At 39.6% G+C, this 24852-nt stretch overlaps 1 protein-coding gene across 50 annotated transcripts in view; it reads left to right on the top strand.

Moving 5' to 3' along the window:
- The window catches only part of FOXP1 (forkhead box P1), a 499998-nt gene that overhangs the window by 378412 nt on the left and 96734 nt on the right, over positions 1–24852 (top strand). The gene's annotated exons all lie outside the window — the stretch shown is intronic.

The following is a 24852-nucleotide window of genomic DNA, read 5'->3' as shown; positions in this document are numbered from 1 at the left end:
GATGTTACGTTTGAGTCTTTCTGACAATTTTTGTTGTTTTTAAATCACATTTTCCTACATAATAAACTGTTCCTCTTTCCCCTGTTGCTGTGTGGAAAGACAACCGGGGACACACACAAACAGCAGGGGAAATGGTCTGACTATACATGAGGAACAAAGTGCTGACAAATACCCACAGTAAACAAATGGGGACAGAAAAAAATGGAAATAAAATATTTTCCTTCTAATCGCCTGCCTTCAGTAAACATAGTTATTATTTGTAACTCTAGAATACAGTGAAAACTTGACAGTGGTGTGTGGGGTTTTTTGTCCCCTGAATTTCTTCTCACTGATGTACTATGTAGGGATCTTAATCCTACTGGGGATGTCTATACTGCACACTAAGCCTGGGCTCTGACTCTGGTTTGAGCCCAAACTGTCTTCTGTCCACACACAAATCAGGCTGACGTGGGTCAGCAAGCACTCCAGACTCGGGTCCTAGGATCCTGCTAGTGGGGTGGGCCAAACCCAAGTCCCGCCATGATTCAGTTCAAGCCCTGTCATTTTGCAGGTGGTCACAGGTCAAATCACAGACTTGAGTCCACAGGTCTGCGTAGTTCCATATGGACGTATTAGCATGGCTGTGAGATGTGGGTCCAGCAACTGTAAGCCCAAGTTTACAATGCAGTGTTGGGGTTTCAAGCACAGGCTTGGAAACACCGAGTCCCCAGGCCTGGGTCCCACAGACCTGGGTTTACAGTACATTATAGACATACCCACTACATCTTAGTTCCCACATTTGCGGCATGCAACACTCATCAGTCCTTCCAAAAGCCCCTGAAGAATTGTTTAAACATTACAGCTAATATAATGGCAAATGCAATTCTGTTAATAGAAATATGGTATTTATTAACAACACGTTTCTCATGAGAATTGTTATTTCACCTACAAATCTAGCTGTCTTTTTTTTCTTTCTTTCTTTCTTTCTTTTTAATGCCTCTTTATTGACTAGGAGGTTAAACATTGTAACTGTCTCATATGCAAATTTTTAAAAATCACTAACTTTGTATTATTAGTGCAGGCTTATGAACCAGATTGTACTACATAGTCACACTGATGTGCCTTCCCCAGGAGGTATGGAAAAATCTATGTGTACAAAGCAGGTGTTTTCATTTGTGTAATTGGAGTTGAGTTTAGCACATTCTTACTGATAAACGAATTACACGTAATTCATAGAAAGTGATACTAATTTTGCTTAGACGCTTGTTTTCCGAAATAGATTTATAATATGCAGCGTGTTGTCAAAACGACATAAGGTACCTTTAAAAACAATAACAACAACAAAAAACCACTCGTCAGAATTTCCCCACATACAAGTTTTGGTTGCTAAAACAGCAATACCTCTTCCTTCTTTATGCTTAAATCAGTAACTTTTACAATTTAAATAGTATCCTGTTTTGACAAACTGCAAAACCACAAGTCTCAAAGAGAAATACATGAAGCCTGTGTCAATAGATGCTGGCATCTCTCAACAGGAAGCTTTGGGGTGACACGTTGTCAGTATCTGATGCTGTAACAAGGAATGCTTAACCTTATTCGTTAGATCTGGAAAATGGTAAGAATGGCTCTGGTGCTTCTCATGCATGTTTGCACTGATAGAAGTACATTGCATAAGAGGTTTCTTCACAAAGAAAGTCTTTGTTCCTTCCATTTTTGTTCATTAGGACAGTGTTCTGTATCTCTGTAACCATATTTCCACAGCTAAAACTGCCATTCCCCCATAGAGGCTGTGTAAAGTAGAAACGCCTGCAGCCATACTGTCACCGCAGGCTGTGATCTCATCAGATCTCTGTAAAGGCAAGTAGCACTGGTCTCTCCTTAGATGGGCCTCCTCCAATAAAAGCCCAGGGTGCTACAGGGAGCTGTATTGGTAATTCAATATGAATCACTTTTCCCCATGAGGGAATTCTGAACTAGTGACCCACGATCAAGTTAGAAGCCACTGTGCAGCTGGAATTGCTGTCTTTTCAAAAAAGAAAAGGAGTACTTGTGGCACCTTAGAGACTAACAAATTTATTTGAGCATAAGCTACAGCTACACTTCATCAGGTGCCACAAGTACTCCTTTTCTTTTTGTGGATACATACTAACACGGCTGCTACTCTGAAACCTGTTTTTTCAAAGTAGAAGTAAAACTGAGTATTGGCCACTTGTCATGTAAGATCCCCGGATATTTTTGAGTAGCTCAAGCACTTGGCCAAATTCCATGTGGAAAGTTACACATTCTGCCTACCTAAATTTCCCCTCCAAATTCAGTTGGATAAACTATTCTTCTTCATCTCTCCATTATTGTGTAGCATTGCCACGCAATATTAAACAGCTGTTCTGCTCAATGCTAGAGGTGGTTTCATTGCAGCGATAAAGTATAAACAGGTTATATTAAAAAAAAAAAGTTGAAAAACTTTGCAGAAAGAGGTAAATGTGCTGGTTCTGGATTAAAGACATTGTTGAAATGTAAGTCATTATCATTATGATAAGTGCAGATTCACAGCAGCAGACTTTAAAAGTGACTTGTGTGTATGGGGGCGGGGGGGGGTGAGAAAACCTGGATTTGTGCTGGAAATGGCCCACCTTGATTATCATGCACATTGTAGGGAGAGTGGTCACTTTGAATAAGCTATTACCAGCAAGACAGTGAGTTTGTGTGTGTGTGTTTTGGGGGGGGGGGGGTGAGAAAACCTGGATTTGTGCTGGAAATGGCCCACCTTGATTTTCATACACATTGTAAGGAGAGTGGTCACTTTGGATAAGCTATTACCAGCAGGAGAGTGAGTTTGTGTGTGTGGTTTTTGGAAAGGGTGGGGGGGGGGGTGAGAAAACCTGGATTTGTGCTGGAAATGGCCCAACTTGATTATCATACACATTGTAAGGAGAGTGATCACTTTAGATAAGCTATTACCAGCAGGAGAGTGTGGTGGGAGGAGGTATTGTTTCATGGTCTCTGTGTATATAATGTCTTCTGCAGTTTCCACAGTATGCATCCGATGAAGTGAGCTGTAGCTCACGAAAGCTCATGCTCAAATAAATTGGTTAGTCTCTAAGGTGCCACAAGTACTCCTTTTCTTTATTCTGTGACTGTGTATCTGTAACCCTAATTTCATTCCTTTACCAAAACTTTTGTTCATTTTACAGTTGAGGTTCCTCAACTGCACTCCCTATCAACACAATTCCTGTTAATCCAGGAAGTTGCCACTTAAACCACCATTCCTATCCTCACAGGAACCTCCATTCCTCCCTCCGTTCTCATGCCTTCCCATTCAAACATACTCAAACGCTCTGACTTCGCAGCTCCACAACATTTAGGATTGCCAGGCGTCCGCTTTTTGACCAGAACGCCCGGTCGAAAAGGGACCTTGGCAGCTCCAGTCAACACAGCTGACGGGGCCACTAAACATCCAGTTGGCTGCAGTGGCCAGCTTCCAAGAAGCGGCCAGTATGTTCCTCTGGCTCCTAGGCGCAGGGTCGGCCAGGGGGCTCCGCACTGCCCCGTCCACAGGCACCCATTGGGAGTTGCAGAGCTGGCACTCAGGGTGGCACCTGCATCACGGGCAGGGGCGGTGCGCAAAGTCCGTCTGAGCCTAGGGACATGCTGGCCACTTCTGGGAGCAGCCTGAGGTAAGCTCCGTCTGAAGCCCAAGCCCCCTCCTTCACCCCAGCACTGAGTCCCCACCTGCACCCAAACCCCTCATCCCTGGCCCCACTCCATAGGCTGCACTTCCAGCTGGAGTCCTCAGCTTCTCCCCCCCCGAACCCCAACCATCTGCCCCAGCCAGCAGCCCCCTCCCGCACCCTAAACCCCTCATTTCTGGTGCCACGCTGGAGCCCACACCCCAGCCCCAGCCCAGTGAAAATGAGCAAGTGAGTGAGGGTGGGGGGATGAGGTGAGCGGGGAGTATGGGTTGGGGCAACGGTGTTCAGTTTTCTGCAATCAGAAAGTTGGCAACCCTTACAACATACTCCCTTAGAGGGTATGTCTGTACTGTAAAGGAAAACCCGGGACACCAAGTCTCAGCCGAAATCAGTTGACTCAGGCTTGCAGGGCTAAACTTCAGTAGTGTAGATGTTCCCGCTTGGGCTGGAGCCCATGCTAAGAGATCCTTCCCCCTCGCCAGGTTTTAGACCCTGAGCTTCAAAGCCCAAGGGGGAACATCTACACTGCTATTTTTAACCATACAGTCCAGCTTCCCTATGCAGAGTTAATTGATATGAGCCCTGAGAATTGGTGCCATGGGTTTTTCCATGCAATGTAGACATACCCATAAGCTCCTTGACAGTCCTACTTTGTCCCCAGGCCACTGTAGAGCCCCACAGTTCTCCATATTCTCCAGGGAACCCCACTTGCCCTCTCTGTAGTCCTGTAGAGCCTTTCTCACTCATCCTGCCCCCTCCTGCTTTCGGCTCCCCACAGTTTTGTCGCCTCTTCCCTCTCTTGATACATCTAGCTTCCTCATTTCTTCTGCCACTCCCTTCTGCTTCAGAGCCTGTTGCTTAAACAACAACAGAAAAAAAAAGAACAGAACTGACCATCTTAATGCACATGGTATGCTTGTATAGCTCAATTATAAAATAATGTTGTTTTAATAAAACTTTAATTATATTTCATAAAAGAGATTTTAAAAATTTCCAAAGTTCCCAAGTGATTTAGGAGCCTGTGGCCTCAACTACACACAAGATGTACAGCTTTAATTAAACTGGTATAAGAAAAGCAGTATAACCTTCCCTCTGCCCCCCCTCCCCCCCCCCCCCCCCCCCAAGGCCTAAGTCCCATTTTGACAAGTAATAGGCACTCAGGAGCCTAAGTAATAGGGACTTAGGTTCCTAAAAGTAGCCGCTTTTGAAAATGTTACCTTTTATTGTTGTTGTGTTTACCTGCTGGGTGAGTTTGGTTGTTGTGGTTATGCTCGAAGGACCATTGGACGTGTATGTGCCCAAACCCAGTAGCAGCCTTGGAATATTTATAGCACTGTGAGCTGTGTGCATAAAATTCAGTCTGGTTTACAGGATAAATCATTTTCAATTTTGTGTCAACTTTTTGTTCAAAAGGTGTCCTTTCCACAGACACTCCCACCCATTTCCTTCCTTCTTTCCTTGTTTTACACTCGCTCCCATCCGTGCTCTGCCTTGTGGCGTCCTTCCCTTGTCCAGGAAGGCTTTGGTAAAGCTCTCTTTGGAACCGTTGACTGGCCACAGGACTCACTGCACAGCAGTATGAGGCCATCCCTGCTACCAGAAGCTGAGCAAATTACCTTTGCAATATTCCTAGTCTGAGCTGATGAATGAGACTTGACAAGGAATTGAATGGGTTTGCTCTCAGGGTATCGCAGAGCACCAAACACTAGGCCACTGGGTCAGGCCATAAACTGGTATTTCTATAAGGCTTTTTAAGGACTGTGCAGAAGTACTGTATATGTCTGGTATTTGGGTTCTCCGGTTGGCGTGCAGCTCGTTTGGGAGACTCATTCTGCAACTTTTCTTAAATTTCTTTAATATTTGAATGAGGTGTACATTGTTCTGAGGCTGCCAGATTAAATGTATTATCATTAATTGTATTTCAAGACCTGGTGCTGAGGTGACCACAAAGTTTTCAGGAAGATACACTGTTCTCCTTTTTACTGTTTTTGAAAGTGGCATTGATGACCTGGTCAGGCTACTCCGATATCACTCCTTATGAACCGGAGCTTTCCAAATGAAAGGGTTCCCTGGTAAAAGAAGCAGTACTGATCATAGTTTTTGCTTTGATAAAATCCTCAATACACTAAGAAGATGGTAGAGTCCGGGGAGCTGGGGAGCTCAGGAGATTCAGAAATGGGGATAGCTTATTCTTCACCTCTGTTTAATGAAGCTATATCCAGCCCAGGTTAGAATTAGAGGTTCTGTGTAAAATGAGTTTTGTGGTATCCGTCTAGGCAAGTTTTCAAAAAGTCTAGAGGATTTGGACTCTGAATAGATTTGCAGATGCCAAAGCCAGAAGGGACCATTGTGATCCGAGTCTGACCTCATATAACACATGCCCTAGAACTTCCTTGGAATAATTCCTAGAGCATTTCTCTTGGCACCTTTTGAGAATCCCATCCATCGTTCTTAGCGGATACCTGTCCACATCAATACATTTAGCATTAATTAACCTCCATGCTCATTGTGTTACTAGAGAAGCCATTAACTGCTTGGGCACCCCTAGAGATGGGACTTTCCAAGTCAGGAGCAAGGTGGGTATGGAGAAGTTGATACCTCTGCTCTATCTATTCTGCAGCCAAATGAAGGACTTCACTCAGAAGTGCCTTTTGGGCCTGATCCTATGCTACTGAAGTGAGTAGCAAAGCTCCCAAAGCCAATGATGCAGGATCAAGTCCCTAGTAAGCGCTAAATTCAACTTAATATAAAACTAATGATAATGCTAAACTAAAGCTAACTTAGTCATAGAGCCAGCCACACTGGTATCCTTCATATCTTTTGGAATCTGAAATACTTTCTTAGAAAGTTGAAAATAACACTTCCATATCAATTTTTTTCTTTCATAGCTCAGATTTAGGGCCTGCTCCTGCAAACACTTAAGCATATAATTAAAAGTTACTCATGTGCTTAAGTTGTTTCAGAATTGGGCCTTTGTTTTTCTTTCTTAAGAAAGAATTGGGCCTTTGTTTTTCTTTTCTAAAGAAGCTTCAAATCCCTTTCATGCACCTGCATCAGTAATAATAATAGTAGTCAATAATTAGCCGTAGCACTCTTCACCTTCAGAGCAATTTCAGGCATTAAATCTGTGAAGCTCTAGCTGACAATACTGCAGTGTTGACTTGTTACCTCACTGATGTTGCAGAGAGAATGAAACCTACTTTTTTTATGTAGGCCAAACCAGGGTCAGTTTTTTAAAAGTACAAAATGGGCAAAAATAAAATCCACTCCTAGGCTGACACGTTGCCAAATTTCAGCACAGAGCCAATTTTTAAAGCTGAGTAATAAACACCTGGAAAGTTCTGGTTTCTAATGGCAGCGCTGAAAAGCCATTAAATGAGTTGCTCCAGTATAGTACAGGAAAGCCCGCTTAAAATGGTGAGAAACCTGTTAAACTTGGACCTTCGTCTCAGTGAACATGGGCTTTGCCTTTGAGACTGTTGCTTAGAGAGTCAAACTGAGCTTGTATGGACTGGTATGGCACGTCATTAGAGGTTTTTTTGTTCCTAACATAAAGTCCATGTGGCTAATTTCCAAGTGTGTCGTTGGATGGGCTCAATGCTCAGGTATTTGTTCCTATGGAAAATAGCCACCTCCTGCCAGAATCTCTCCAACTTTGGGAACATCTCTAGTTATCTTGCTGAATCACCTTCTGAAACTCCCCCACTCGTAAGCTGTTCCTCACAGAATGAGGATCCAACCAGAGGGGGCATAGAACTGACCACAAGAACCAGTGTGGGCATTTCCCAGGGGCATGGATTGGAGGGTGGGAACAGTGAGGACAGTTAGGTACGGAGACAGAGAACAAGAAGGGAAGAGGAGACAACATTTAAGAGAAGGTGAGGCATTTGAAACGGGGAAAGCTTGGGGGATGGTGTGAGGGGATAAGAGCGGAGGGTAGGGTAGATGGAGCTTGGGTTCCAGGCAAGTGTAGCAGCGCTTGAAGTGGAAAAGAGAGGAAGATGGGGTTTGCAGGAAGAGGGAAGAAAGAGCTTGGGAGCAGGAGGAGGAAGATATTGGAAGAAAGGAGATGGGGACAGGATTTCAGATGACAAAAGAGAGATGCAGCAGAATGGACGGATGGAGCTAGAAGAGATGGAGGGGCTAGAAGGAGGGAGGAGCAAAGGGACAGATTTTGTTAGTAGGTGACAAAGCTGAAGGAATAAGGGGTACAGCATTTGGGACAGAAAGGAGAAGTGAAAGGACCAGGGGAGGGAGAATGCAAAGTAAGTGGGGAGAAAGTGCTGGCAGTAGAAGCAGGCACAGCTCCAGAGGACAACCCCGCCACACGTTATTTTCCCGTATCAACCCCTGTTGAGCCCGACAAGCAGAGCAGCAGGAAACCCCTAAAGAGTCTGCTCGACTCATTTTTTTCCCCCTAGGTTTGACGGCTGATTTCTGTAGATTTTGGAGGAAATGGGGGTAGCTCCACTTCCTTGTGTCTGTGACCTCACTAGTGCACCAGTTTGTCAGTTTAGCTCACCACCTTGCTTGTATGCAGATTTCACTTTCCAGATAAGCATCAGCCATGCAGATGTTTGAAACCATAGCTGGGAATTGAAAGTTGTACATTCCCAAGGTAACAAACAAGTCTGTAACTAACCCAGCTCTTTCACTCCATTCCGGTTTAGATTTTGCATCAAGATGGGGAGGCTGTGAAGTAGACCAATAAGTACAGCACAGTAAAATAGTAAATTGACCAGTTAAAGAAATCAGTAGCTGAAGGGAATAGCTATTAACGTGCCTAGCCAAGACACATAATTATGCCCTAGGACTCTTCCAAACTAATATATGTGAAAGATGTAAACTGATTAAAAGAGAGATTTTTCTGTTTAGGGAACTTTTGAGATAGCAGGATTTACACTGCATTTTTACTCTTGTATTACAAGTTATAAGGAATATTTCAGCAAATCCTGTCATTTCTAGTATTACAGTTTCATACAGTTTTTAGATAGTTTTTTAAAAACTTTAGCACTTATGCTCTCTCTATATATTGTTAGGAATGTTCTTTTAAAATCAGAATTCTTCCCCTCCCCCAAATAGTTAATTGGATTTTAAAGTTAAAATGCCATACAGCTTTTTTGCAAGAATAAGGGTATCAGAGCCATTGTCCTTACCAAATTACACTTCGAGTAGTTATATTCTGCCTGCTTATCCACCCTGCAATTTCATTTGAGTACAGGATGCTTCGCTTCAGGTGTCCTGAACTATTGTATAGTGCTGCACTATTAAGCAGCTGCTGTGTTCCACCCCAGAAATGGATGCAATTCAGTGACAGATAGTGACTTTGTCTGTATAGAGTTTGAATAACATGCTTTTGGCTTCCTGAAGATAAAAGTTTGAATACTTAAGTACTATTAATTTTTTATATATTGCTTTATAATATCTCTCTCTCTCTCTCTGTGTTTGTGTGTGTGTGTATATATATATATATATTCATTCAACCCTTCAGGTCTCATTAGCAAAAAAAAAAAAAAAAAAACTTCGGGCTTTCTCGTGCTACGAGTTTGACTTTATTTTGAGAGACCCTAGTGTGGTTCCATCATCTGGTCAGCCCATACATTTCCTCTCCTACCAGACCAAAAACCTGCTGCATCCTACATTCTCTGTCATATGCATTGCATTGTGGCCAGGATTCTGGGCTGTAGCCAAGAGAGGGGTCCCATGGATACATGACAGTTGGCATTAAGGAGCCATAGAGGCCCAGTGTGCGCTGGTTGTACGTTAGGGACCGAGGGGCAATAATGAGCATTGGCAGGTCAGAGAGCCAGGAGCTCCACCTCACAGCTCCTTCCTGTCCCACAGCTTCTTGCTCAAACTGACTCTGGCTCTGCCTTCTCTCTGCTGACTCAGCCGCACTGTGTGACTGAGTGTTCTTTGCAGTCTGCAGACTGCCAGCACACAGAGGGGGCAGCAGCTGCACACACAAGAGGAAAGAACTTGGCCAGCCCAGCAAAGTCTCTGACTCCCTTCTGTTGGCCAGTTGTGCTGAAAGAGGAGGACCCAGCCTGGGATCATGGTACCCTTAGGAGTCCTCTTTCTTCTGACCTGGAGGGAGGAAGGATTGCAACATGCAGTAGCCAATTCAGATAGGAAATGGCCATAATTCACAAACCATGCTTGCAGACAGGAGTCCTCTTTGCTTTGATTGGGGGGCAGGGCTTCGTTTAAAAGGATGCAGATCCCGTGTATTTTTAACGCACCGCAGATTGTGATGCTGCATTAATAAGTGCCAATATTTTGCTACAACACCACACAATTGCAACGCATATAAAAGAGCACCAAAAAAAAAAAAAAAAAAGCTCAGTGTTGCAAAAACAACTGTAAAGTGATGGGAGTACCCTAAAGGCTCCAAAATTCAGAACAGAATCTTAAATCTTGGATGCTTATTTGAACCTGTGGATGTTTTTCTCATTTTCCTTCCAACCCCTATTTACTAATTCCCTCACCCTTGTAAGACACTGAAACTGCTACTACTTCTGAGGACTTAATGGATACTTGACCAGATGAGGCTGTTTCCTCCTGTCCCTGTTCCTCTGTGCACCCTCCCATCTACTCCCACCGTATGCCAGCTCTGCTGAGCTGACACATGCAAAACAAGGACACTAGGAGGCCAACAGAGAAGGAGAAGAGAGACTCTCAGGAAGCTCAGCAACAGCAGGAGAACCAGTATCCCTTAGAGGTGGTCTGATATTACTGGCTATTTTTTGCCTCTACTTCCAGCTTGTGCCCAGGATTAGAGGAGAAACTTGTATTCTCCCAGCCAGATAGGAACTATTGGAAGTGAGTGTTTTCCATTTCTTGCAATGTTGGAGGGGTGTAACTGTGTTAGAACGCCTTCCAGAACACGCATTGCTTTCAGCAAATAATGTCATTGGGAAGGGGGCTTCTGAGGTATCCAGGGCAATCAGGAGTGGAATTTCTGAAATGTCTCCCAATAGTGGAAGGCCACAGAGAGGCAGTTTCATTCAGAGAAGTTTTCAAGCCACGCGTGGCAACAGACAGTCATTTTTGCACATGTATTTCTGACTGAATTCAATCACCTTTCCTGTTAGAGGGCATACTAGGATAATCTGCAAAGTTTGGAAGTTAGAGTGAGGTGCTTCCCTTTGTCATCCTGGAAGCACATTTTAAGCCCTCTGCTTGGAGATTTTGCTACTGTGACACCTGCTAACTTTAACGGGAATGGTGAGATCCCAAGGCACTGCTTTGAAAAGTCTCCCTCTTCATATAGCACCAGCAGCACCATCACAGTACAGCTTCTTTATATGCTTCTGTCTAAACTTACAGTGCTTTAGCAAAAACATCTAATTAGGAAATAAACTAGGCCATCTTTTTTTTATTTATAAAGTTAACTGTTTTCTTCTTTAAACAGGAGATAAGATAATCTCTTCTTTAGCTTTATTTTTATATGTATATATATATATATATAAAAATATCTTTTGAATGCTGGAGGAAAACTTGAATTGCGAGTCAGCTAAATATACTGTATCATGAAACCTTAGGGACCACTGAAATGAGAACAGAGGCCCATTACTGCTAAGAAGGTGTTTTATTGAAAATATGCCGACGTGCTTTCCCAGGAGAGTGAGTAAAAGACGGCAAGATGCCCAACAGTAATACAGGTTATTCTTCTAGACAGGCTAAAATATATAGTTTGGCACTCCTATGCTGCATGTGAGTGAGCTATATAATAGACTAATGTGCATTTTTACATTAAAGGTACCTTATTTCACTAGATTTTTTCTTTTTGTTTAAAACTTGCAATTTATATATTTCTGTTATTGTCTAAGTACAGATAATTTCTTACACTTTTTTTTTTAGTTATTTGTTGAAAGAGGTGAAGCAGTAAGTCTCTTGAATAGAAGCAAAATTACAGTAGAGGGCAGTATACATAAAAATAAGTTTTTCACATAAAGCTGTATTTGTATTAAGTATCAGAGGGTCGTGTTCTACATCAAAGTACAAAGCCTGTGGCATTAGGGAAGGTAAAACTTACATTGTCTGCCTTTAAAATCATTTACACTGAGTCTTCATTGGGGCTGGCCTTATTCAAAGGGGTCCAGAACGTCAGCCGTTTCTGCTTAATAAATAATTTTTAAAAAAATGATTGAAGTTTATTTTTTTTATCCTGGTAACCTTAATGTAATGACAAGATGCCTGTTTTTCCTTCCCCATGTCATAGGTGGTTGACGTTCATAGTAGATTATTTTTGTATAAAGTGGTCACCCTTTTAAAGTGAGATTTTGCCATTTGCTACCAAATATTCGCCACATTTATTTCCTATTCTAAGTGTGACTCTGTGGTCTCTCCGGTACCGACATGTGTCAACTTGAGGCAAATAATGGAGTTTTTAATGGCAACTGCTGTATTTCCTCTACTGTACGTGACATAAATGTGATCTCAGATCATTCAGGAAAGTAACAGAGAGCATTTAATATATTACGTTTCAATATATTGTGTACTTTGGGGCAGAAAATAATTTAGGAAATATGTCCATGCACACTTGGAACAATTTGCACACTATGCTGTAACTGATGCAAACCTGCTGGTATAAGAGTGTGCTAATAAATTTTACTTTATGGTGGAAACAAGATATTACAGTTTAGGAAGGGAAGAAGATGGCTGTTTATTAAGTCAATCAAATATGAACGCAGAGTGACATTGTTGCCATTTTTATTTATGTATTTTACTTATTTTAAGGATGGTAGGGGGCTGCAATTAAATAAAATTTGTTTTTACCTGGGATGTTTGATTCATTATTAATATTTTTATGTTTAAAGGGAACCATAATTTTGCTGAAATGTCTTCCATAACTCCTGCACAATCATAGTCATAACTCACCTGAATGTTGACACATCCTGCTGTGTATATATAAATTAACTAGTAACACTGGTTATAAAATGTTGCATTAAATGAAGATGTGTATGGTAATTTAACACATGTCATGAAGAGAAATTTAAACCATTGTACAACATTGAGAGGAGATAAAAATGTCGTCTTCAAGTCAAACTTGTATGAACAATAAGGAAAAACAACGTAATTAGCTCCATATCAAAATAGGTATAGCATTGACACAAACAATATTGATACTATATTAACTACTTTAGAGCCCTGTGGATAGATAGGGTTTGTTTGTTTGTTTTTTAAGAGTGACACAGTCACCTTAAAAATCATACTTCTGTCTGAAAATATTTTACCATTTAAAATGACTAAAAGTTGGGATGGGGGTTTGGGGGGGGGGGGGGGAGAGTTTGCTTTGTGCATTTCACAGCACTTAGTGTAACGTCAGTTTCACTGTTTCCTGTTCAGTCTGTGATTTTTTTTTTTCCACAGTTGTTTTTGTAGGTGTTTCAAACAACAACTAGGAAAGTAAAAAAAATCTTAGCCTTGGAAAATGTGATTATAAAACCACAAAAACTGGCATGGGGGCCCAAGTCTTAACTCATCATTTGTTTTGTTTTTTAAACTGATTAGCTATCAAATTGGCAGAGTCTCTTCAAAATAAAGTACTACTTATAACATCATTGTTTCCACTGTAAATCTACCCAAATCACAAAGCCCCCACATCACATTGGTAAGGCTGGTGGGCATCTCAGCACAGAGGTGAGGGATCCAGTGGGCATGGGCTTACCTCTGCTGATTGTTCCCCAGATCTGCGCATATGGAAGAGGCAGTGCAGGGAAGCCTGCTGTACCTTTTTGATGGATAAAAGAAGTGGGGAATTACTACCATGCAATATACAATCAAAAAAGCAGAGAAAAATCTAACAGGAAAAAAGCCCGAATATTATTAGCAATCTTTCTTATAGCTTTCCCATAAATTGTTAATACACCAATTTTTATTGTTAGATTTGTTCCTATTTGTCTGATTTTTCTTCCATCTATTAACCTATTATATGAATGATCAGCTCTGTCCCTCCTGGTGGTACCTGGAATGGCCCAGACTAAAGCATGTGACCCCGTTTGCGTGGGTTAAATCTTGTACTGAGCATTAATGTCAGGCATTTTGCCTGTATGATGTTTTCATGTTTGAGTTGGTCTCTGTTAAGGCAGCATGCTGGGCCAGATTCTGCTCCATTTATACTGGTGTAAGTTCCAAGTAACTTCACTGAGGTCATTGGGGTTATTCCAGATTGACGCCAGTGTAAACGAGAGCAGAATCTGCCCCACAGTCTCTGGCTTTGAGACAAAAATGGGTATCTCTGTGTGCAGAGAGCGGTGGAACTCTATTCCTAAACTGTCTGTAGGGTAATGATGTAACAAAACCATTTCTTCCACTGTGTTCACCTCTGCCACATATGCACAATCTCCTCCTCTGGCTTGGATCTCGGAACCAGGTATTCATGCTGTATTCCAACCACTGAGTTTCACCTACTATCTTGACTGCTGTTTAACATGGGTCAAAAGTCAATTGAGTCCAGTGCCAGATAGCCATCCGGGACTCCTCGCTTATCCCTGAGCCATCATTTCTAGCTTTCATTTCCTATTTATGTATTAAATCTCCGATTTCCATGTGCCAGTTATACTCAGTATTCAGTATTTGTGAGATCTCTCCATATCCTAGTCGATTTAAAAGGGGGAACATGCTGTTCTTCCTGGTCTTCTGCAGTATTTGTTGGCTGTGTTTTCTTGTGACTCTACTGAACCACAGCTATGCTCTCTGCTGCTCTGGGAATCCTCAACCTGTCATAGCAGACCGTGACTGAGTTTGCAGGTATTAGGCTTTTATATGAAGAGGTGTGAAGTGCTTTAAAAATACTCCTGGCCAGCTCCACAGCTGGTACTTAGTACTTTAAATGGCGCTTTTCATCTTCAAAGCATTTTAAAAACATCAATCTTCATGACACCCCTGAGAAGCAGGTAAGTAATATTGTCCCCATTTTGCAGATGGGGAGACAGAGGAAGAGGCTAAGGCAGCTAACTTCATTTGAAGTTGGGGGGGTGCTCAGCAGCTCTGAAAGTGAGTACATTGATCTCTGAAGTGAGGCTCTGGAAACTGAGATGCCCAAGATTGTTGGTTACTTTAAAAGTAAAAATAAAAAAGAGCCTTTGTGCCTTGTTGAAGGCCAGAGGGGGAGGTGGTGTCAGAGCCAGGATTATAAATTCGGAGCCCCTACCTCACAGTCCTGTGTTTATGCCACTAGATCGCACCTTTCATTGTTTCGTTGTGCACCTTTCTCCAAAAGGAGATGATGGTATGTGCTACAAATGAAGTGCTAGCTTCATAGACCCAGTCCTTTGCTGACATAGCACCAGAGCAGGGATCGGCAACATTTGGCACTCGGCCCATCAGGGTAAGCCCCCTGGCGGGCCGGGCCAGTTTGTTTACCTGCCACGTCCGCAGGTTTGGCCGATTGCAGCTCCCACTGGCGGTGGCCAGCACAACCCTCGGTCTGCACCACTTCACGCAGCCCCCATTGGCCTGGAGCGGTGAACCATGGCCAGTGGGAGCCGCGATCGACCAAACCTGCGGACGCGGCAGGTAAACAAGGGGCTTACCCTGGTGGGCCACGTGCCAAAAGTTGCCAATCCCTGCACCAGACAATGGACTTCTGTCCCGAGTTATATGGCAACGGCGAAACAGAGAACAGAACTAGGCCAGTGATCCTCCTTTGTGCAGTATGTGCCTGTGTGGGGCTGTATATGAAAATAAAAATTACAGACATGATTTAGTCATGATTCATGTAATGTTATTGCCAAAAAGTTTGCATCGAGCCATACAAACTAGATCAGAGTTTTCCAAACTGTGGTTCATGGACCACTTGCTATTGGTTTTTGGAGTGCTCCCGGTCACATGATGCTGGCTCCCTTCCTTGTTTTCGGCTGCTTAAATACTATTAAAAGAAGCTAAAAATACATGAAACGCTTTCTTAATGTTACCTTTTCATGTAAACTATTACTGTAGTTGCCAGAGGGCTGTTACGAGACAATGAATGGGCAAGAGGTAGACCCCGAGAGAAAATATTGAAAAATCTAACCGCTGTATTTGCAATAATCCCAAACAGTTTGTGGCAATCAACTGTACTTTGAGGTCGCTGGACAGAAGGCATTCTCCTAAGTGCAGCGTGTTGTTAATTCATCCATAACATGATCTCTAGATGGTGTTTACTTTTAAATTCTCTATGTGGTTGTACATATTTTTTTCTCTCTTCATGATATGTGATATTTACAGACATAATCCATTTCCATGCCATTTATGTGCTGACCTGTCCTTCAATTTGTGTGTGTGCCTTTAAGAAGCAGGATCATTCTGATTCATGGAGGCACTTTCTGGCAGATTTAGGGTCTTGCAAAAGATGCTCTTAGTCCCTTATTAAACATTCATAAGAGGGTGGGGTCAGATTTTTTCTGACCTGAAAAAAATCCCATTAATAAATTTGTTATCTGACATGAAAACACTTTAGGGTGGAAAGCAATCCGTATCACATCCCATTTAACATCAGATCACAAGTTGTCACTAAATTGGGTCCTTTGTCTTTGCTTCTTGCAAGGTTCTTTCGCAGCATAACTAATAGGGCTGTTGTCTGATATTCATTGACTCTTGCAAATAAAATACGATTGTGAATGGGGATGTTATTAATGTGGTTTTGTTTTTCAGTTACTTGCATCTAAACTAACTTTTTAAACGAATTTCATATCTCGAAACTGTGAGGATAAAAAATACCAAAAACAATGATGGACATTTTGCTTAGTATTATTGACAAAGATGACGCCGGTAATTTATTATAGGTTTTTAGACCAGTAGAATCGGTTGCAGGGGCTGTTCCAATCTGTAGGCTAGAGACCGCACAAAAACAAGATTTGTTTTTATATTCAAGACTAGGGCCAAAAAGTATTTCTTTCAGCTTGAACAGGTGAGATGTCGAGAGGGATTGTTTTGAGTTACATGAAACCACTAACCCTAGAGTTACAAATGTACCACAGACCCAAACAGAGTGTTTCACTTCCATTGAACTCAGAAATGTTTGTTTGGCTGCCTTAAGAACAGACAGATAAAACTCCCCATTTGTGAAACAATGATCTCAATGATACAAGAGATGCATCCTTGCCTTCTAATAGATTTTAACATTTTACCATTCTAGGACTGTGATTAATTTCCCTTAGCTTTGTTTATGAAAGAAAGAGGGGAAGGTAGTCCCATTTACAGGCTAGACACAGTAATCATTTGTACAAACTTCTCATGGAGGGCTTTTTGCTGTTTGTTGTTTTTCTGTTTTTTTTTTTTTTTTACATAATCCTAACATGCATAATCTTTAGTGAACAAAACTACTCAAGCTTGGTAAAAATCATTGAACATGACAAGTTAGTTGTCTTTAAAAGGCTGTTTTCGAAGTGGAGGGGGCGCAGTATTTTTCGCTAATGCTGTTTGGTCCTTTTGATTCCATCCAATTTTAAAATGATTGTTATGAACTATTGTGTTAGCAGCAATTTTTTAGTGGCATCTAGTCTCTGCAAAACAGATTGCTCTTAAAGGTTATAATCCTGAACAGTTTGTCAGTAAGTATGGGGTTTTTTTATTATTATTATTATTATTATTTGTTAAAGAATAGTTCTTAACAGCTGTTTGATTAAGGGTAAATGTGTGCTATTTGCCATACTTTTTAGAGAGCAGACACTGCGCATAGTCAGGTCAAAGGGTTAACAGCAATTAACTGTAGTTGCTTTAGAGACAAAAGCGTTATTTCACAAAAGCATTATTTCACCTGCCGGCAGTAAAAAAGAGGAGGCCCATTGTGTAAGGGTGTTTGAACTGATTATGTTTAGAGGCTGGTTGTGATTGGTGGAGAAGGGCGTGGCTGATTGGGTAGTTTTGCATCTTGTCAGCTCAGGAGCACCCTTGCGCGTGCAATCTGTCTGTAACCTGAGGAAGCTAAAGACTGTACAACAAGGCTTAATAGAGCTTCATGGCCCAGCACTCTGTTTGTGGTGGCAGCTAAATGGAGTTTGTCAGGTTTGTCAATATGATTGATTTTGTGATTTTTTTTGTATCTTCCTTGCGCACAGCGTGACTGTTTAATTTTGCATATGTAGGAATAAAGAGGCATATTGCTTTTTAAAGTTTTGTTTTCTTTTTTAATCTTTGTTTATCACCTTAAGGCAGTTGCACAGTAACTAGAATCAGACAAAACTGGGGGGAAAAGGTGTAGGGAGCTAGTGTACAGGCCTATTTCTCAACTCTTCAGGAATATGTGAGAGCTTTAAAAATAAAAGAATGTTTATATCTCTGCAGTCTTTAATATTATTTAATTTTTTTTTTTTACTTTTATTGCTGCTTTTATGCTGTGCTTTATTTTCATCCAGTGCAAGAATTTTTTGAAGCACTTGGTAAATAATTACATATAAGAGAAGGGAATTATATTTTGTTTGCTTCTTTTGTAGGTTATTATAGATGTAATAAGTAAACAAATAGAATGTTGTTGCTCTTTTCATCCTGATCGTTTGTTTCCATATCTGCCTGGACTATTTTCATCTTAGCTGACTAAATGACTGTAGTTTGCCAAAAAAAAAAAAAACCAACCCAAACCACCACACAGACGAATAAAATACTTTGTGAGGTTTAAATGTCAGGCACTGTGATTGCTGAATTTATTTGGGACTAAATTTGCCATGTGAAATTAAGTGAGTGAGCTTTGTTTTTGACATTGACTAGTGTTATGAACTCCAGTGAAATACATGTGTAACAGGATCTAAATGTAGCTAAGTTAAGTGTCAGTCCTGCAATACAGTATTGCAGTGCAAATGAGATGATTTTTCTAGGCTGGTGGTAGTGGGGAGGAGGGAACCCTTAGGAAGTGGGTGGTAAGTTTAGAGCAAAGTGCATATACACTCTTCCTCTTTGGAATTAACTCTTTCACACCCTACATGTTTTAAGGAAATACTGAACAGGTCAAATTATTCCCATATTCAGAAAATGTAAAAGTAAAATAATTTTTAAATGCAATGTGTTTATTTTAATAGATGTCAGTATTCTGAAAATGACAGTTTCTTCATTTTTAACAAAAACAAGTTTGGCAGCAGGAAGTGTGAATCATTCAATGGGTGACTAAGATCTGTTTATGAAACTAAATAGTTGGATTTATTCTAGCTGTCAGTGTTGAAATGTTAACTAAATAAATTACTGAAGTTTAGATCTAGTAAAATGTAAATTAAACATGCTAGTCTACCTTTTTAAAAACAAAACAATAAATTACATTTCATTTGGATCAAAGCTAGTTTTCATGACTAGTACTTAAGGGCCCAATCCTGGAAGCACTGTGCATGTGGGTTATTACCTATGTGAGGTGTTTCATTGAAATAATTGTATACATATGAGCACTATGCGTGGTAGTAAATAATTGCAGAATTGGGCCCTTAGTTATCATGTTTACTATATGAAGCCTTCAGGTATCTTAAATACTTTTTGAATCAAGTTTGAAGAGGTTTCTCTATATGTTTACACCTATATGTGATCAAATATATTAATGTATGTGTATGTATAGCGTGTGTGTGTGTGTAGATGTTCTGTCTTTTTGTGAATTGTATATTTATCACAGTAGCAATGCAGGAAATTGTTGTAAAAGCACTGCTTCTACGGTGCTACTGTTAAAACTCCTTTCTTCACATCAACTGGAAACTATGTTTTCACAGGGCTTTAAATGAGCTCTGTGACTACCTTAAAAAATGTCATTGATAAGGATGTAAAAATGAAACCCAAATCCTGACTAAACAGTGTAGCTGACTTGGCCTAGAATGTGATAGAGCTGAACTGAAAACTGATTGGTCTGACACTTTATAATCAAAGTTGATTTATTGTTCATTAGTAGTGCATTAGCCCTTTCAAGCAAGACAGTTATTTGTGTAGTAGGCTGTCAAACAAAAGACTTCTAGCACCTGTCATTTCTAAACCATGAGATAAGCAACCAGATATTAAGATAATGCAAATAGAAATACGCTTGGACAAGGTAAAGTGCCAGCAATTTTCCTTTCAAAAATAATATTCCTTTATTTACAGTGGCTAATATCAGCATCTAGATAAATCTGAGTAAAAACTAAATGCATTCCCCTAAAATATGGATTGGTATCACAAGGATGGAGAATCATATTGGAATTCAGTATGCTGCTTTCATGATTTCAGAGCATCTCACGTGAAAAGGTATAAAACACAGGCAGGTTAATCCCTTGTTAAAAGTTGGTTATAAATGGGAAAGAAAGGAATGCCATTTATAGCCTTAATTTTTTTTTTTAAACTTACAGTCCAGAGTCAAGGGAATTTTTATGTTTTGTCCATCTCCCTCACCCCATTTTCAGTAATAGACAGATGTCATAAAGTGATGTTCTTACAAGTAGGGGTTAATTTTATGAAAACTTTGATGACATCACAGTGGAGCTGTGAGAATGTCAAAAAAACCACCGGCTGCCATATTCAGACAGATTTGCTCTGAAATCTCTCCCCCTCTCAAAAAGGAATGATCCCATGACATAAAACAGAAAACAACACAAGTGTCAAAAGAAAACAAAATTAGTGAACTTTTGTCTGCCACCACAGAAATGAGGATTAACTTATGTTATTCCAGAGCATGGAATGGAGACTATCTGCATGAGGATATATAGTGTATTGTCTTCTGTGAATTTTCATTTGACAGGGATTTTGGAGGCTGTGATCTTAATTAAATCTCAACTGACTCAAATAATGCATCTAAAGGCATGCAGTGTTGCGTAACCTTGCTGAGTTGGTAAACCATAAATTATCAGAAAGCTTTTGATAAGAAGGGCTGGTTTGAAATTTTTTTGTTTGGTATAGTTAGTGTTTTTTAAAGGTTCACTTTACTATACTTATTCACCCTGTTTTTTAAAACAGTGTAATCTTTTACTCTAAAAAATAGATGAGCTCTATCTAGGACGTGCTCTGGCTAGACATTCCAACTGTAGCTTAACTAAACATGAATAGTATCAGATACAATGAAAGTGACATGAAAAATAAAATAAAAGGCCATGGCTTTCTAGACCTCTACATGCTGGTGTGAATACAGAACAACGAGCTATGCACATTTTGAAAATATAACTCTCAATAACATCCTGAAATTAATATTGCAGTGTAAATAGTTATCAAACTGACCATTCTCTGCCAGTTATAACAGATCACACAGGCATTATTGAAAAGGACCCATTATTCAGTAATGATGGGCAATATAATCCGACATGCACAGAAGTTGTGCTGATGCTTAGTGTGCTGTAAATGTAAACAAGAGAAAACTTGCAACAGGTGTGTGGATAAGGTTAAAAATGTTTCTTGGACACTGAGAGATGCAGAGAAGACAGGTAATTTAATTGTTAAGCAGCCTTTTAGCTGGACATTGTGTATTACTAGTACTTGAAAATACTAGGTGTTCCATGTTCATTTATTTTGAATATACTGAAGCTAACTAGTTGGCTGGTTCAGTGTAACATGAACTGTAACAGTGTTTGTTAAATTTAAAGGATTGTATACTCTGGTTGTCTCAAGTTAGGAGAGGCTTATTCCATCCAAAAGTTTGGGGAGCTGCGAAGCCATGATTTGATTGCTTGAGACGTATCTCTTGCAATCATTGTATATCAGTTTTAGCCAAGTGTATGCTTGACAGAAATAGAGAGAGCTTGGGCTTAATTTATGAAAATGTTTATTCCTATGAGATAAGTTATTGATGGGGTTTTCCCTCCTCCTTGCGAGGTAAAAGAAATACCAGGGGTAGTTTTCTCAATGCTTGCACAGCAAAACTGGGAGAAGTTCCTGACACCATAAGCAAAATTTGTTATTGTTTGGGGAATGGCTTGACCGGTTATAAGTAGTTTGTTTTATTGAAAGCAGACCTGCATTACTGGAAATGAGTTTGCCGTAGTTCAGGGTTCAGTTAAAATGTCCTGTACTACCTTGTTTTTATAAGGTGCTTTCTTGCACAGCTTTATTTTCCAGTTGTAAGGAAAGGGGAAAAAATGTATCATGTCTTCATCTGCAGAACTGGCTGAAATTGCTGTGTAGAGATTTTGGAGTGAAGTAACAATGGGAAGTAGCTCTTTTCCAGCCTTTTTTGATTTTTAACCTTTCCAGTGTAGTGCAGTGTTAGAAACTGTATCTGTTTGCTAAATGAATATTGGAAAAATAGAATAAATATTGAACAAATATGCATAATTGCTCATTCTTCTCTGCACTGGTTTGTGATAGATTTACCTTTATTGATAAGGTAAGATGTTGTATTACTTAGGAGGGGGAAAAAACAACCAACAACAACAACCTGATAGGTTTTAAATTTTAAGCTTTATCTTGCCCTTAAATCTGAAACATCATTGTTCAAATAACTGAGAACAAGGTAAACCAACAACATCAAAAAGGTCGGCTTCTGTGATTTCTCAAGGGCTTGTTATTTTGTACTTTCCAATTCTATTTGATGTCTTGACAAAACAAGATGACACAAGGGAGAATACATTAAATTTTGATGTTCATCTAACCTGTTACAGTGCTGGCAGCTTAATTTCTTTTACTTTTTACTGAAGATGGCTTTTTGCACAATTATTCTAATTGCCAAGCCACTTTATGAAAAGGTTTCTTTACGGGCTTCCCATTTGCCTTGATTTTGCTAGGCATTTTTTTGAACGTGTTTTGACCTTTAACACACACAGAGCTTGCTGGTTGGAGTGTGTCTTCATTAGAAGTAAATCAGTGAATGGCAAGATTGTCAAAGAAGCAACTGATGTTTTCTCATTAGAATCTAATTTGCACCGTTATGCTTAGCTGTGATGTACAGATGAAGGTGTCTGTGATAAGTGTGAAAAGCTGCCCATTTTAAGCAAATAAAGTTTACAAGTATTTTAAAGGCTATAATTCCGAACAAAGTAGCAACACCTAAAAGAGTGCTTAAGTAGAACAGAAGTTAAGTTTGTCATAGCATCATTTGACTCTTTTGTATTACATTTAAGTAGATTGGTTTAACAAGCTGAGTATATTTTTTAAATTGCTTATTAATATTTAAACTGACCAGTACAGGTCTCCTCTAATGCCCAAAATTAGAAGAACAGATAGTTTCATGTTTAACTCTTTAAGGAAAGAATAGATTTAAAGTGAAGAGACATAACCATTCAAAATAATTCTGGTTCTTTTTTGCAGGGGGAAGGGGAGTTTTGTTTTTTTTTATTTAAACATGCAATGGGGAAGAAAATGCCTCCCTATGTATTTTTTTTTTAATTTTACATAAAGTTCTTGACATATTAAATGCTGCTGATTCAGTCACCGTTTATTATTTAATTAAGTGCCCCTTAATTTATTAATGAATTAATACACAAATGTAAGGAACCCAATATATTGCTCAGTGCATTAAAGATGCTCAGTGCATTAAAGATGAGGTTTCAAAGGTTTTGATGGGTTTGGGGATATTTTGGTGGTATGGGTTTTGGGAGGGGCGGGTGTTGGGTTTTGTCATAATGCTGTTGATCCAACTCTTCCTCTGGAGGAAAGTACTAAATATTTGCCATACTTTGTATTGATTCATTATAAAATGGCATCACTAGTTTGAATAGTACATTTAGGTTATAATTTTTCCTGTCATGTGGGTGGAGCAGAAAAAAAAGAAACTTTTTTAATGTAAAAAAATTGTGAGGTTGAAAAGATCATTCTACTTATTCAGTGACTGTTTGTGTGCATTCCACTTTCATCTGTATTTGAGAAATGTTACGAGTAGAAAGGATTTAATTTATGTAAACTTTATATTTTTATGCAAATTAAATGGGTATTTATTATAGCTGAAACAATTATCCTAGCACTTAGTAGGGACCTGGTATGCATGAGAAGTGGTAGATACGATCAAATGAAGTTCTTCTAATGTCCCATTCTGTGTTTAAAAAGATGAAATTTTACCAGTTTTGTTTTGACTAGAGAAGAATACAGAAGACTTCATAGAGTAGATATTCTGAAATCTTGCAGGATTCCAAGAGAGCCGAGATTACTGCTTTACATAAATCAAAGGAATATCGCTCCTCTTGATAAAATGTAATAAACTAAATGATAAAAATAAAATGTTAATTGAATTTTAAAGAGGGTTCCCCCCCTCTCTTTTTTAATAGGGGGTTATATTGTTGCAGCGTACTGTTATGCTAATGACTAACTATTTAGCTGATTTTACATTAATATAATAAACATTACCTGTCTTAATGTGTTATATGGTATTGTGGCAAAATAGTTGTCTAAAAGTGAAATTCAATTTTTCATAATGATACAGAATGATAGTTTCTGCATGAATAGTTCGAGCAGTTTAGCTTTGTTGTTGTTGTTGTTTTGATGACTGAAATATTATGTCAGAAATATTTGACGCTCCCAGGATGAATATGGGTACTGTGTTCAGTCCTTTATTATTTTATAAGCATCAGATACAGACTGCGGCATTATGCTTTTCTGTTTCCAATACATCAGTGGTCTGTCTTCTCTTGTGATGTCACCACAGTTATTTTTTTATGTTGCTTCACTTGAAGGTTTCTGTATTCTGTATATTTCACATTTTAGTCTTATGATAGGCACTCAGGTTAATGGTTATTTATTTACAGCTCTATTTTTCATGTAGTCCACTATTCTTAATTACTGCTCTATCCTTCATTCTTTTTACGCGTTCAGTTATATTTTTGCTCCATTTAACTTTTGGCAACAAAGCCTTCATCCAAAGAAACACTGTCTTGAAATCCAGATACTTGCCATAGTAACTTGATTTGTGCCAAATTTTAACACACTGTCACAAGGGATGAGGGTTTTGCTGACAAAGATTTTAGTTTGGGGGGCTTTTTAACCTAAAGAAATCATCCACCTCTTAAATGTATTGTGATAGTTAACAGTAGTACAACCAGCTCCAATAATGAGATATGTGCAAATTGCATTCTATGCTGGTTTATTCTGTATACAAGTTTGAACTAGGTAAAAATATTTGGTTCGTATTTAATTATGTTAACATAAGTGAAAAGGGAAAAATAGATTATAATCATTTTCTTCCTCTTAACTCTATCCTATTTAGATAGAACAGTGCCAAATGCGTCATTGGTGTAACTCCATTGTTACATTGAGGATGAGCTTGGCCCAAGTTCTTTAAGTTTTTCTTGGTAAGCATCCTATAACGTCGTATATTTGCAGGGCTGAGGAGATGGCCCAGAAT

This window comes from Chelonia mydas, chromosome 7 (assembly GCF_015237465.2).
Source record: "Chelonia mydas isolate rCheMyd1 chromosome 7, rCheMyd1.pri.v2, whole genome shotgun sequence".
NCBI lineage: Eukaryota > Metazoa > Chordata > Testudines > Cheloniidae > Chelonia > Chelonia mydas.
Note: the sequence above shows the minus strand (reverse complement) of the source record. Positions and strands in the feature narration are given on the sequence as shown.